At 42.4% G+C, this 14,885-nt stretch overlaps 1 long non-coding RNA gene across 1 annotated transcript; it reads left to right on the forward strand.

Moving 5' to 3' along the window:
- The first annotated feature begins 3,391 nt into the window (after positions 1–3,391).
- Positions 3,392–14,608, forward strand: LOC149981367 (uncharacterized). Its single transcript, XR_016497561.1, has 2 exons — positions 3,392–3,454; positions 11,802–14,608. It is a non-coding gene; the product is annotated as an uncharacterized LOC149981367 (long non-coding RNA).
- Positions 14,609–14,885: the final 277 nt, after the last annotated feature.

A 14,885-nucleotide genomic window follows, 5' to 3' on the forward strand; every position in this document is an offset into this window, starting at 1 on the left:
ATAGTCCATCTGTAAATAGCCCATCCAATCTACCTACCTCATCCCCATATTGGTTTTATTTACTTTGCTGCTCTTTTGCACACCAGTATCACTACTTGCACACCATCATCTGCTCATCTATCACTCCAGTGTTAATCTGCTAAATTGTAATTACATTGCTACTATGGCCTATTTATTGCCTTACCTCCTCAAGCCATTTGCACACACTGTATATAGACTTTCTTTTTTTCCCATTGTATTATTGCCTTTACGCTTGTTTATTCCATGTGTAGCTCTGTGTTGTTGTTTTTTGCACTGCTTTGCTTTATCTTGGCCAGGCATCAGTTGTAAATGAGAACTTGTTCTCCACTAGTTTACCTGGTTAAATAAAGGTGAATAAAAAATAAATAAATAATGTAAACTTCAACTGTATTGTAGACTTGAAATCACTGGCCACTTTAAGAAATGGAACACTCGTCGCTTTAATAATGTTTACATATTTTGCATTACTCATTTCATATGTGTATAATGTATTATATTCTATTGTACTGTGTGTTGGTCTATGTCAGTCTGACATTACTTGTCCAGGTATTTCTATATTCTTAATTCCATTCCTTTACTTTAGATTTGTGTGTATTGTTGTGAAAATTGTTAGATTTTACTGCACTGTTGGAGCTAGAAACACAAGCATTTCACTACACCCGCAATAACATCTGCTAAACATGTGTATGTTACCAATACAATTTGATTTGAACTACTATGTCGAAGGAGTCAAAACAGAAGAAATCGGCAACCAACACATACTTACAAATATTCCACTAGCAATCAGCCTTCCCACCAAAGTCACTCTTTTCATGAACACAACCACAGCTTTGTTCATTCTTGATGCGTAATGTATAAATTCAGCTCCTACCTGTTCACCGACCGCGAGCTTCCACCTTAACTCCATTCTCAGGAACACACCTGATTCCATGCCGTAACGACAGCGTCTCCACCACTCTAGGCTGCGAAGCCATCGCGCACACCACACCATCCAAACCCCAGGAAACTAAAAGTCTGTCCTCTTCCTCCCTAATTTTGAAAAAAAAAAAACAGTTGGTAGAACTATACCAACAGTGTTAACCCTCCACCATAGAAAATAAAAATTTAAAGAAAAGACTAAGAATAGAATCAAGGCCTCTCAACTATAAAACACTCCCAGCATGCACTGAGAGAGAGAGAGACACAAACACAAACAGACCCCACAGAGCCCCTGGACAGCAACACAATTAGACCCAACCAAATCACGAGAAAAAAATATATAATTACTTGACACATTCGAAAGAATTAACAAAAAAACACAGCAAACTAGAATGCTATTTGGCCCTAAAAAGAGAGAACACAGCAGCAGAATACCTGACCACTGTGACTGAACCAAACTTATGGAAAGCTTTGACTATGTACAGACTCAGTGAGCATAGCCTTGCTATTGAGAAAGGCCGCCGTAGGCTATGTGCACACTGCCCACAAAATGAGGTGGAAACAGAGCTGCACTTCCTAACCTCCTACCTAACCTTCCTAACCTCCTACGTTTGTATGACCATATTAGAGACACATATTTCGCTCATATTTCACAGATCCACAAAGAATTCAAAAACAAACCCAATTTTGCTAAACTCCCATATCTACTGGGTGAAATCCCACAGTGTTCCATCACAGCAGCAAGATTTGTGACCTATTGCCACAAGAAAAGGGAAACCAGTGAAGAACAAACACCATTTTAAATACAACCCATATTTATGTTTATTTATTTTCCCTTTTGTACTTTAACTATTTGCACATAATATGACATTTGAAATGTCTTTATTCTATTGGTACTTTTGTGAGTAATGTTTAATGTACATTTTTTGTTTATTTCACTTTTGTTTATCTTGCTTTGGCAATGTCAACATATGTTTCCCATGCCAATAAACCCCTTAAATTGAATTGAGAGAGAGAGAAGAAAAGAGAGAAATGAGAGGAGAAAAGAGCGAGATTGAGGAGGAAAGCGAGAGAGAGAGGAGAAAAGAGAGAGAGAGAAGAATGAGAGGGTTGAAGTAACGCCCTCCTGAAATGGGAGCAGAGGGAGCACCTCCACTGTCGCTAATGCAGACCGTGTGTGTCTGTGTGTGGGACCGGCACTGCGCTCAAAATTGAAATGTTTGAGGAGCTGGAAGGTGATGACAGGAGAACCAGGGGCTTCCTCTTCGGTGGCAAGATGTTACACACACACACACACAAACACACACACACAGGACCTCAGAGATCTGCTGCACATTTAGATTTAATAACTACTGCAGTCAGCCTGGGGGAGAGAGGAGAGGGGAGCAGAGAGGAGAGAGGGGGAGGAGAGATGGAGAGAGGGGAGGGGAGAGAAGAGGGGAGAGGAGAGAGGGAGAAGAGAGGGGAGAGGAGAGAGGGAGAGGAGATGAGGAGAGAGGGAGAAAAAAGGAGGGAGAGGGGGAGAAGAGAGGGCGAGGGGAGAGAGGAGAGAGGGAGAAAAAAGGGGAGAGGGGGAGGAGAGAGGGAGAAGAGAGGGGAGAGGGCGAGGGGAGAGAGGGGGAGGAGAGAGGGAGAAGAGAGGGGAAGGGGAGAGGGGAGGGAGGAGAGAGGGAGAAGAGAGAGGAGAGAGGGAGAGGAGATGAGGAGGAGAGAGGAGAGAGGGAAAAGAAAGGGGAGGGGGAGAAGAGAGGGCGAGGGGAGAGAGGGGGAAGAGAGGAGAGAGGGAGAAGAAAGGGGAGAGGGCGAGGGGAGAGAGGGGGAAGAGGGGAGAGGGGAGGGGAGAGGAGGGGGAGAAGAGAGAGGAGAGGAGAGAGGGAGAGGAAATGGGGAGGGGAGAGGGAGAAGAGGGGCAGGAGAGAGGGAGAAGAGAGGGCAGAGGAGAGAGGGAGATGAGAGGGGAGACTAACTCATTAATTTGGTGTTTTGAAACTCAGTGCCAGATTCTCAAAAAAGTAGAGAGACAAGGTGAGAGAAAGAGAGATGGACAGAGAGATTGAGAGAGCAAGCTAGATGGACAGAGTAGTTCTGTTAGGACCAGTGCAGCTGGTGCCATTGTACATGTTTGTGTGCGTGTTTTAGGGGGAGGACAGAGGGAAAACGAACTCAAGTCATTTGGGGTTTTAAAACTCAGTTCCCAATATTTCTGATTGTGTTGTGATAGTGACGCTGTAAAATTTCTCACAGCGTGAAAATGTTCCCAGTTCAATAATTGCACGCGCTTCTCTTTGTATGGATGGCTGAGCTCGTGCAGATATCTCTATCTCCCTTGACCTGGAAGAACTGTTCTGGGGGCATGTGCATTTGGTACATCTGCCAATCCGGACTCAAAGTGCTGAGGGTTGATGTGAGGAAATTGGATTGTTATTGCGATGACATAGCTCTATTTTTTTGATTGATAGTGCAAGACGGCAATCTCAAAACAGTACCTGGGAACATCTACGGAAGGAAACTATCAGTAAGTGTTCACTTTCTATCTTTCTCAGTCACAAGTAATCACCAGCTAACGTAACTTCTCCTTTGCTAGCTAGCCAATTCAATCCGCTACGCGTGAATTCAGGGTTACAGCGTAACACAATCACATCAAGCAGCTTCATTAGTTTTAACTTAGTTTCTATTGGCTATATCCATTATAATAATGATTCTGATAAATGAATTGATCAGAGAAGCTGTCAGTCACGTTCATATGCAACTTAACATGTATTTTTAACCTCACGCTTGATGTAATGGAAATCCCCAAGTTATGGAAATCTGCTTTTGTACTGCCTCTCCTGAAAGGTGGAGATCCCTCGCTACTTGACAACTATCGACCCATATCAAAATTGTCTGTACTGTCAAAGGTACTGGAGTCCTTAGTTAGTAGGCAGCTAAAGGTCTACTTCCAAGAAAACAACATCTTAGATGGAATGCAATCAGGTTTTAGGTCTGGCCACAGCACTGTTTCAGCAACATGGAAGGTTTTAAATGACATCCACTGTGCTCTTGATAAGAAGTTACATTGTGTTGTCTGTCTTTATTGATTTGTCAAAGGCTTTTGACACCGTGGACCATGCTGTGTTAGTGCAAAGGTTAAAATGTTGTGGAATTACTGGTCATGATTTAGATTGGTTTATAAATCACCTATCAAATCGTACACAATGTGTAATGGCGGATGGTTGTAAATCTGAGTCCATAGAGGTGTGCTCAGGTGTTCCACAAGGTTCTATTTTGGGCCCACTGTTGTTCATTTTGTATATCAACAACATTGGGGATCTTATTGAATATTATTCATTTTTATGCAGATACTGTTATTTATTCAAGTGGCAGTAGTTTATCTATAGCTTTTGAAAATGCCCAAAGAGCATTTAACATCATACAACAGAATCTGTATGATTTAAAGCTGATTTTGAATTCGGGTTAAACAAAATGTATGGTATTTTCAAATGCCAGGCATGTTACAAATCATGTCATTGCTACATCGGCTGGACATACTATAGAGCAAGTTAAAGTGTACAAATATTTGGGTGTGTGGGTTGATGATAAGCTGAGCTTCACTGTGCATGTAGAGAACTTGATAAGGAAGCTCAAGCTGAAAATAGGATTTTATTACCAGTATAAGGCTTGTTTTTCTCTGGAGGCCAGGAAGGAGCTGGTACGATGTACATTACTGTCGGTTTTAGATTTTAGTGATGTTATATATATGCAGGCCTCAGCCACTACCCTGAGAGCACTTGATTCAGTGTATCATGCAGCCCTCAGGTTCATTACAAATCAGAAACGTCTAACACATCATTGTGATCTCTGCAGCGCCGTTGGCTAGTCGTCATTAACCTTGCGTAGGCTTAAACACTGGTATACACTGATTTATATACCCATACTGGGTAAAATGCCATTTTCTCTCTGTTCTTTTTTAATCAGGTTGGTAAATAGATATAAATGACGGTCCCATTCTGATTTGCTTCTAACAGTACCAAAAATTAGAACAGGTCATGGTAGAAATAGTTTTAGTTACTCAGCTCCGTGGTCCTGGAATTCTCTCCTGAACATTTTAAAATGTGATGATCTAGTTTTGTTGGTGGAGTTTAAACACTTGACCATGTATATATCATAGAAGAGTGTAATTGTCTTTAGGACAGCTGTTTTCAGTCAAGATGTTTGTGTTTTTCAATGTAATATGTAATTGTTGTACTGTATGTGTGTTTATAGTTTTGTTTAATGTTATGTTAGTGTATGTAAGTTGTTTTGTCTGAAACATTGTTCCCCCTGCTGCTATTGGACCAGGTCTCTCTTGGAAAAGAGATGTTATCTCAATGAGAAAAACCTGGATAAACAAAGGTTAAATAAAAAAATAGTCATACAGTTAATGTTATCCTCCACTACACAATAAGCAAGTAAATAGTTAGCTAGCGATGTTACTTCAGCTGCATTGCAAGGCAAGCTTACACAATTGTACATTACATTTGCAGTAAATGCTTTAGCTAGCTAGATTCTTCACATCCACTGTTTCCCAAGACGACAGCCTGGTTTGCTGGTTTTCTCAGGAGTCCCTAAAACACGAAACAACACAAATTACTATGTCATATTATCAGCTAGCTAGCTGGCTAATGTTAGCTAGTCAGCTAACTTGCTAAATAGCGATTTTTGTAAATGAACTTAATGCTCAAAAAATATGCACAATCGTTACATTAACCAACAGATTCCTCTCAATTCTATTTTTTTTGCTTGCCTTGTTATAATTACTTACATTTGCTTCCACCGTAAAGCCATAATGTTTTGTCAGCCATCTTTGCTGAAGAAAGTCATCAGGGACTGGTGGCTCGTGACGTCATTGGAACCCCTCGATATGATTGGTCATATAAAACCTTGGGACCCAAATGCATTATGAGTGCTCTAACTCCCCCTTGTGGTGCTCTGGAACAATGAAGCCGCGACACTGGGTACCTCTAGGTCCTGCGGTGTAAGCTCACAACTTTTAAAGGAGGAACCACTGTACATATATGCTGATCTTGATGGCTTGGTGTGCCTTCTTACCTTTTTATTGAGTTACATGTTCTGCAGGCCAGCATAGGAACTACAAACAAGAGTAGGGCGGGGCTTTATATTTACTTCCTGGAATGTCAAGGGTTTAAACGAACCAATTAAGAGAGGCAAGGTCCTAGCCCACTTAAAATCACTCTCATCTGATATTATATTTTTGCAAGAAACCCATCTGAAAAACAATTATCATAGCAGTCTTAAATGTAGATGGGTGGGTCATTCTAACTTCTACGCCAAACCGAGAGGCACAGCGATTCTGGTACGGAAAGGAATTCCCGTTCTACATCAAACCACTATTGCGGATAAAGAGGGTTGTTATGTGATCGAAATAGGAGAGATTCCTTCTACTTCTGTAACTCTACTGAATATCTACGGGCCCTGATTCCAGGTATCTCCCATACTAACCTGGTCATTGGGGGGACCTTAACCAATATTTGGATAGATCCTCTACCTGGCGAACCCCTACCTCCAATTCAAATCAATTCTTGAATACCTACATAAGAAATTCTAACTGATTTGATATTTGTAGGATCTGTAACCCAACGGGTAGGGATACTCCTTTTACTCTCATGTTTGCAATGTTTATACCTGAATTGACTACTTTTTAGTTGATGCAAAATTACTCCCTTATACCTGTAATGTGAGGTATCATGATATTATAATCTCTGACCACAGTCCACTCACCTTCTCCCTGAGGGTGACATCGTATCAAAGCAGAGGCTCTGGAGGTTTAATACCAATTAAAACACACTTCCTTAGCATTATTGTGGGAAACACTGAAGGCTTATTTGAGAGGCTGTATCATCTCCTTTCAGGCTGCCAGGAGAGAGAAATTAGTAGATTTGGAGGACAAATGCACTTTACTGGATAGAGAGAATGCTAGTCGTCCATCTATGGAGAAACATAAAAAAAATTGCCGCTTTAAAATTTGAATATAATCATATTCTCTCAGCTAAAATAGCTACATCTTTTCTCTATGCAAAGCAAAAATATTTTGAGTTTGGTGACAAACCACACAAATTACTTGCCAGACAACTTCGAAAAACTGAGAGTCACCGGTTGATTCACAAAGTTAAATTTGCAACTGGGGAATTACTCTCTTCCCCCAAGGACATCAATTACAGATTCCGTCAGTTTTACGAGACTCTATATACATCTAAAGCAGATCCTAACCCCTTAATTATGCAACACTTTTTGGAGGACTTTAATCCCTCTGCCCTGAACCAGGAAGATTCCAACTTCCCGAATAAGGAAATATCTCTTGGAGAAATTCAACAAACACTTACATCTCTAAAGACCATGGGTCCAGATGGATTCCCTGGTGAATTTTATAAAACATTGAGCAACATGCTCTTTCCCTGCAAAAACTGTTGGTTTCAGTTATACATAAGAAAACTGTTGGTTACAGTTATACATAAGAAGGGTAAAGATCCGGAAGAGGTAGGGTCATAGAGACCAATATCTTTCCTTAATAGAGACCAAAATATTTTAGCAAAAACTCTAGCTAACAGGCTTAGCACTTTAGTGGGCAAATTGGTCCATTCAGACCAGACCTGCTTTATCCCTAACGGAAACTCATTCTTCAATCTCAGGCGCCTCTTCAACATTATGTATTCTAGAGGTTACCCAACGTGGACCTTGCCATTGTGAGCAATTTATGTTATTCTTTGATAACAGACCCCAAAGCAAATCAGGGGGAGGTTTATTAGGTTTATTCAAAGAGGAAAAATTATACAGTGAGGAAAATGGTCATTCTCCCCTGTCCTCAGTGATGCTCTCTCAGTGATTCTCTCCTGTGGTTCTCTCCTGTGATTCTCTCCACAGAACAAAGGGACAGCATCTAGTTTTTACAACCCAGCCCTAGCCTGTAGTTGAGCAATTAGAAATCCTTGCAATAAAACTAGCCAAATGGCCAAATAACAAGTATCCTATTTCAGAAGACATGTTCCTCCCATGTCTCTGAACCTTTGATCAATAATACCCTATTACAGAAAAAACACTATTTCCTTTAATCGTTATATTGACTTCTCGTCCTTTTGAGCTCTCGTCCTCTGTCTCGTCCTCTTCGACATATTCTTACACCGTTATGTCTCTTGTCACCGAAAAGGCCTTTGACCAGTGGTCCTATCTATTCAAGGTCCTACAGAAATGTAATATTGGAGATGGGTTCATAAAATGGATCCAGCTTTTATATAGGAACCCCTGTGCGAGAATACTCACTAACCAATCATTGTCGCCCCGATATAACCTTTATAGAGGGACAAAGCAAGGTTGTGCGCTGTCGCCTATGCTCTTTGCTCTAATTATTGGACCTCTCACTCAGGCGATCAGATCTCATGCAGCAATACACTGCTATAATACTAAAGATACTCTAAATAAGATTTCCCTATATGCAGATGACATTCTCCTCTATGTAACAGAATCACAATCTAGTATTCCAGCTATTCTTGATTAATGTGTTTGGTACCTTCTCGGGATACAGAATAAATTGGAACAAGAGCGAATTAATGCCCATATGGTTGCAAAACACCTCTTGTTTAGAACTTCTTCCATTTCATCTTCAGAAAAATGGACATATCTAGGAATTGTAGTTACTAAACAATACTCCTCACCATTTAAAGAGAATTTCCCCTCTCTGATTCAAAAATTCAAGGCAAACATACCATTTTGGAGAACTCTCCCAATTTTTTTTGCTTGGGGTCTGCTTCTTGTTACTTGGTTAGTACTTCCTCTTAGCTCAAAGCAACGCTAGTAACCTTTATAACCAGGAACAGATATAGCCATATTCCACGACCTGGCAAAGGCATTCGACTATCAATCACAACATTCTTATTGGCAGACTCAACAGCCTTGGTTTCTCAAATGATTGCCTTGCCAGGTTCACCAACTACTTCTCAGACAGTGTCAAATTGGAGGGCCTCTGGCAGTCTCTATGGGGGTGCCTCAGGGTTCAATTCTCAGGCCGACTCTCTTCTCTGTATACATCAATGATGTCGCTCTTGCTGCTGGTGATTCTTCGATCTACCTCTATGCAGACGACACCATTCTGTATACATCTGACCCTTCTTTGGACACTGTGTTAACTATCCTCCAGACAAATACCTCAGTGTCTGGTTAGACTGTAAACTCTCTTTCCAGACTCACATTAAACATCTCCAATACAAAATTAAATCTAGAATTGGCTTCCTATTTCGCAACAAAGCATCCTTCACTCATGCTTCCAAACATACCCTCGTAAAACTGACCATCCTACCGATCCTTGACTTCGGCAATGACATTTACAAAATAGCCTCCAACACTCTACTCAACAAATTGGACTATCACAGTGCCATTCGTTTTGTCACCAAAGCCCCATATACTACCCACCACCGCGACCTGTATGCTCTCGTTGGCTGGCCCTCGCTTCATACTCGTCGCCAAACCCACTGGCTCCAGGTCATCTACAAGTCTCTGCTAGGCAAAGCCCTGCCTTATCTCAGCTCACTCTCAGCTCACTGGTCACCATAGCAGCACCCACCTGTAGCACGTACTCCAGCAGGTATATCTCACTGGTCACCCCCAAAGACAAATCTTAATTTGACCGCCTCTCCTTCCAGTTCTCTGCTGCCAATGACTGGATCAAACTACAAAAATCACTAAAACTGGAGACTCTTACCTCCCTCACTAGCTTTAAGCACCAGCTGTCAGAGCAGCTCACAGATCACTGCTCCTGTACATAGCCCATCTGTAAACAGCCCATCTATCTACCTCATCCCCAAACTGTATTTATTTATTTATCTTGCTCCTTTCCAGCCCAGTATCTCTACTTGCACATTCATCTTTTGCACATCTTACCATTCAAGTGTTTAAATGCTATATTGTAGTTACTTCGCCACCATGGCCTATTTATTACCTTACCTCTCTTATCCTTCCTCATTTGCACATGCTGTATATAGACTTTTCTACTGTATTATTGACTGTATGTTTGTTTATTCCATGTGTAACTCTGTGATGTTGTATGTGTCGAACTGCTTTGCTTTATCTTGGCCAGGTCGCAGTTGCAAATGAGAACTTGTTCTCAACTAGCCTACCTAGTTAAATAAAGGTAAAATAACTACAAATAAAAAACATATGGCTTTGTTTACTTCTAGAACAATAAAGTTAGACACTCTGTATACTCTAATCAAACTCATTCCACTGAGGGCTGAGTGAGTTCGAGTTTTTCATCCTATCCCCTGGCCTCGTGTCTGCATGTTTATGTTTTTTCCATTCAATTAAGACCTAGACAACTAGGGCGAGGGGACTTCTTCACTAATTAGTGACCTTAATTCATCAATCAAGTACAAGGGAGGAGCAAAAACCACAGACACTCGGCCATCCGAGTGGCGCAGCGGTCTAAGGCACTGCATCTCAGCGCTAGAGGCTTCACTACAGACACCCTGGTTCACCCTCACACGTGCACTAGGCCCTCCATGGAATGGGTTTGACACGTCCATTAGGCCCTCCATGGAATGGGTTTGACACGTCCACTAGGCCCTCCACGGAATGGGTTTGACACGTCCACTAGGCCCTACACGGAATGGGTTTGACACGTCCACTAGGCCCTACATGGAATGGGTTTGACACGTCCACTAGGCCCTCCATGGAATGGGTTTGACACGTCCACTAGGCCCTACATGGAATGGGTTTGACACGTCAACTAGGTCCTCCATGGAATGGGTTTGACACGTCCACTAGGCCCTACATGGAATGGGTTTGACACGTCCACTAGGCCCTACATGGAATGGGTTTGACACGTCCACTAGGCCCTAGTCGCTGAGACTTGACTTGTAGCTGAGACTTGACTTGTGCAGGTTTTACATCTCATGCTTTTAGTCTGATATCTGCCTGAGGGAGGATGATGGAAGGCCCTGAGGAAGGCCCTGAAAATTGTAAAATACTCCAGCCACCGTAGTCATAGACTATTCTCTCTGCTACTGCACGGCAAGCGGTACCGGAGCACCAAGTCTAGGACCAAGAGGCTTCTAAACAGCTTCTATCCCCAAGCCTTAAGACTCCTGAACATCTAGTCAAATGGCTACCCAGACTATTCACATTGCCCCCCCCCTCCCCTCTCCACACCACTGCCACTCTCTGTTGTCATCTATGCATAGTCACTTTAATTAACTCGACCTACATGTACATACTACCTCAACTAACCGGTGCCCCCGCACATTGACTCTGTACCGGCACCCCCTGTATATAGCCTCCACATTGACTTTGCTTTTGCAAATTCATTCACGATCAACTCCCACATCACTGATCCAGTATTGATGGTTCATTAACGTCTTTAAATAAATTAAAATCGCATTTGCAGCTTCCATCAACGCAAAACCCAAACTTTGAAAAAAATGAACAAAATCTTTTTTCATAATGTGCAAGCTATCAGAGGGGATTGTTCCCAGTCCACCGCTAATTAGTGAACCCTCGCCCATAAAAGGATTGATCACTGACCTCAGCAGAGGAAAACATCAGAAATGGCTAAAACGCTTTGATTGATTGGCATCAGTCCAGTACCGCGGTGCTCAACAGAAGCAGAAGCACGTGCTAGAAATGGCTGAGATGGACATACTTATTTTCCACCATAATTTGCAAATAAATTCATAAAAAATCCTACAATGTGATTTTCTGGATTTTTTTTCTCTCATTTTGTCTGTCATAGTTGAAGTGTACCTATGATGAAAATTACAGGCCTCTCTCATCTTTTAAGTGGGAGAACTTGCACAATTGGTGACTGACTAAATACTTTTTTGCCCCACTGTATGTGTCAGGGACTACAAAAGGAAAACCAGCCACATCGCCGAGACCAACGTCTTGCTTCCGGACAGGCTAAACACATTCTTTGCACGCTTTGAGGATAACACGGTGTCTCCGATACGGCCCGCTACCAAGGACTGTTGGCTTTCTTTTTTCTTCTCCGTGGCCGATGTGAGTAAAGCATTTAAACGTGTTAACCCTCGCAAAGCTGCCAGTCCAGACGGCATCCCTAGCCGCGTCCTCAGACCATGCTCAGACCAGCTGGTTGGTGTGTTTACGGCCAGATTCAATCTCTCCCTATCCCAGTCTGCTGTCCCCACCTGCTTCAAGATGACCACCATTGTTCCTGTACCCAAGAAGGCAAAGGTAACTGAACTAAATTACTATTGCCCCGTAGCACTCACTTCTCACTTCTGTCATCATGAAGTGCTTTGAGAGACTAGTCAGGGATCATATCACCTCTACCTTACTTGCCACCCTAGAACCATTTCAATTTGCGTACCACCCCAATAGATCCACAGACGATGCAATCGTCATCACTCTACACACTGCCCTATCCCATCTGGACAAGAGGAATACCTATGTAGGAATTATGTTTATTGACATAGCTCAGCATTCAACACCATAGTACCCTCCAAGCTCATCATCAAGCTCGAGGCCCTGGGTCTGAACCCCGCCCTGTGCAACTGAGTCCTGGACTTCCTGACGGACCACCCCCAGGTGGTGAAGGTAGGAAACATCATCTCCACTCCACTGATCTTCAACACTGGATCCCCACAAGGGTGCTTGCTCAGCGTCCAGCCTTGGCACCTGGAAAACAACCTCTCACTCAACATCAACAAAACAAATGAGATGATCGTGGACTTCAGGAGAAAGCAGAGGGCGCATCCCCCTATCCACATTTATTTGACCGCAGTGGAGAAGGTGGAAAGCTTAACGTTCCTCAGCATACACATCACTGACAAACTGAAATGGTCAACCCACACAGACAGTGTGGTGAAGAAAGTACAACAGTGCCTCTTCAACCTCAGGAGGCTGAAGAAATTTGGCTTGGCACCTAAAACCCTCACAAACATTTACAGATGCACAATTGAGAGCATCCTGTCGCACTGTATCACCGCCTGGCATGGCAACTCCACCCCCCGCAACCGCAGGGCTCTCCAGAGGGTGGTGCGGTCTACACAATGCATCACCGGGGGCAAACTGCCTGCCATCCAGGACACCTACAACACCCGATGTTACAGGAAGGCCAAAAAGATCATCAAAGACATCAACCACCCGAGCCACTGCCTGTTCACCCCGCTATCGTCCAGAAGGCGAGGTCAGTACTTGTGCATCAAAGCAGGGCCAGAGACTGAAAAACAGCTTCTATCTCAAGGCCATCAGACTGCTAAACAGCAATCACTAGCACCTTAGAGGCTGCTGCCCTATATACATAGACTTGAGATCACTGGCCACTTAAATAATGGAACACTAGTCACTTAATAATGTTTACATATTTTGCATTACTCATCTCATATGTGTATAATGTATTATATTCTATTGTACTGTGTGTTGGTCTATGTCAGTCTGACATTGCTCGTCCAGGTATTTATATATTCTTAATTCCATTCCTTTACTTTAGATTTGTGTGTGTTGTGTGTATTGTTTTAAAATGGTTAGATATTACTTGTTATATTGCTGCACTGTCTGAGCTAGAAACACAAGCATTTCACTACACCTGCAATAACATCTGCTAAACATGTGTATGTTACCAATACAATTTGATTTGATTTGAACACAGTTGAGTCTTCAGTTCTACATTAGGACAGTAGAGGTCACTCAAGTGACAAATGACAGCAAAAACAGATTATTTTGGAGAAACTGCAACACCATAGGTTAGTTGTATAAGTATTTGATAGTAGTGTTGATAGTTGATTTGGCTTTTACCACAAATCAGCATTGCACTTATTTGCAGTGCTGCCATTTACTTTCTACTCAGGAATTGCTCCAGGAGAGCCTACCAATGTACTGTTGGCTTTGGGTAATGTGAGAGACGGTGGGTAAAGTTATAAGCTATCTAGTTGTGCTAGCTAGCTAGTGCAGCCTATCATGTGATGCACGGAATGGCAGATGTATTGAGCTAGCTATCAAAAGTAACTAGGAGATGTGAAACAGTTGTTTATACTTTGGCTATAACCTAGCTTTTATATGACTTTATTTAGCTAAATAAACAAGCTAAAACTGCACACCTCTGAGAACAAGCCATCTCCACCAGCTGATACCTAATTATGCTAGCTAGATAAGTCAAGGGCGAGGGAGATAGACGTGCCTTTTAATTATTGACTGCGAACATTTTCACACTGTGAGAAATCTTACAACATGACGTCACAATCACAACATAATCAGAACAATTGGGAACTATTTCACGTTGGGAAGATTTTTACATGACACCAGACTCTCAAAAAAGGAGAGAGAGATGGTGAGAGAAAGATAAATGGAAGAAGGGAAAGAGAGAGAGACAAAGAGATTGAAAGAGAAACGGAGAGAAAGCAAGATGGACAGAATAGGGCTGTAAGGATGAATTACTTTTTTATGCTGTTGCCATTGTGTGTGTTTGTGCATGTGTGATGTCATGTTATTTTGTTGTTTTAATTCCATCTCTGTCTCTGATTATGGGATTAAACCCCTCACAGCTTTACGACCTAATGGCTGTTCTTAAAAACAGCACACACACATACAGAGGAAAGTCATTTCAACATTCCCCATATTTCTGACCACAATACTCACCACTTCCTCTGTGATTCTCACAACCAAGAAAAAAATAAATATTATAACTCAATATTCGAATGTTCTACTATTCATACGCTCCATGAGCCATAAGGTGGAGGGAGAGGATGGGATGAGAGAGGATGGGAGGGGATGGGATGAGAGCGGATGGGATGAGAGAGGATGGGATGAGAGAGGATGGTGAGGAGAGAGGATGGGATGAGAGAGGATGGGATGAGAGAGGATGGGGAGGAGAGAGGATGGGGAGGAGAGAGGATGGGGAAGAGAGAGGATGGGATGAGAGAGGATGGGGAGGAGAGAGGATGGGATGAGAGAGGATGGGGAGGAGA

This window comes from Oncorhynchus mykiss, chromosome 8 (assembly GCF_057628025.1).
Source record: "Oncorhynchus mykiss isolate SJ-2025 chromosome 8, ASM5762802v1, whole genome shotgun sequence".
NCBI classification, from domain to species: Eukaryota; Metazoa; Chordata; class Actinopteri; order Salmoniformes; family Salmonidae; genus Oncorhynchus; species Oncorhynchus mykiss.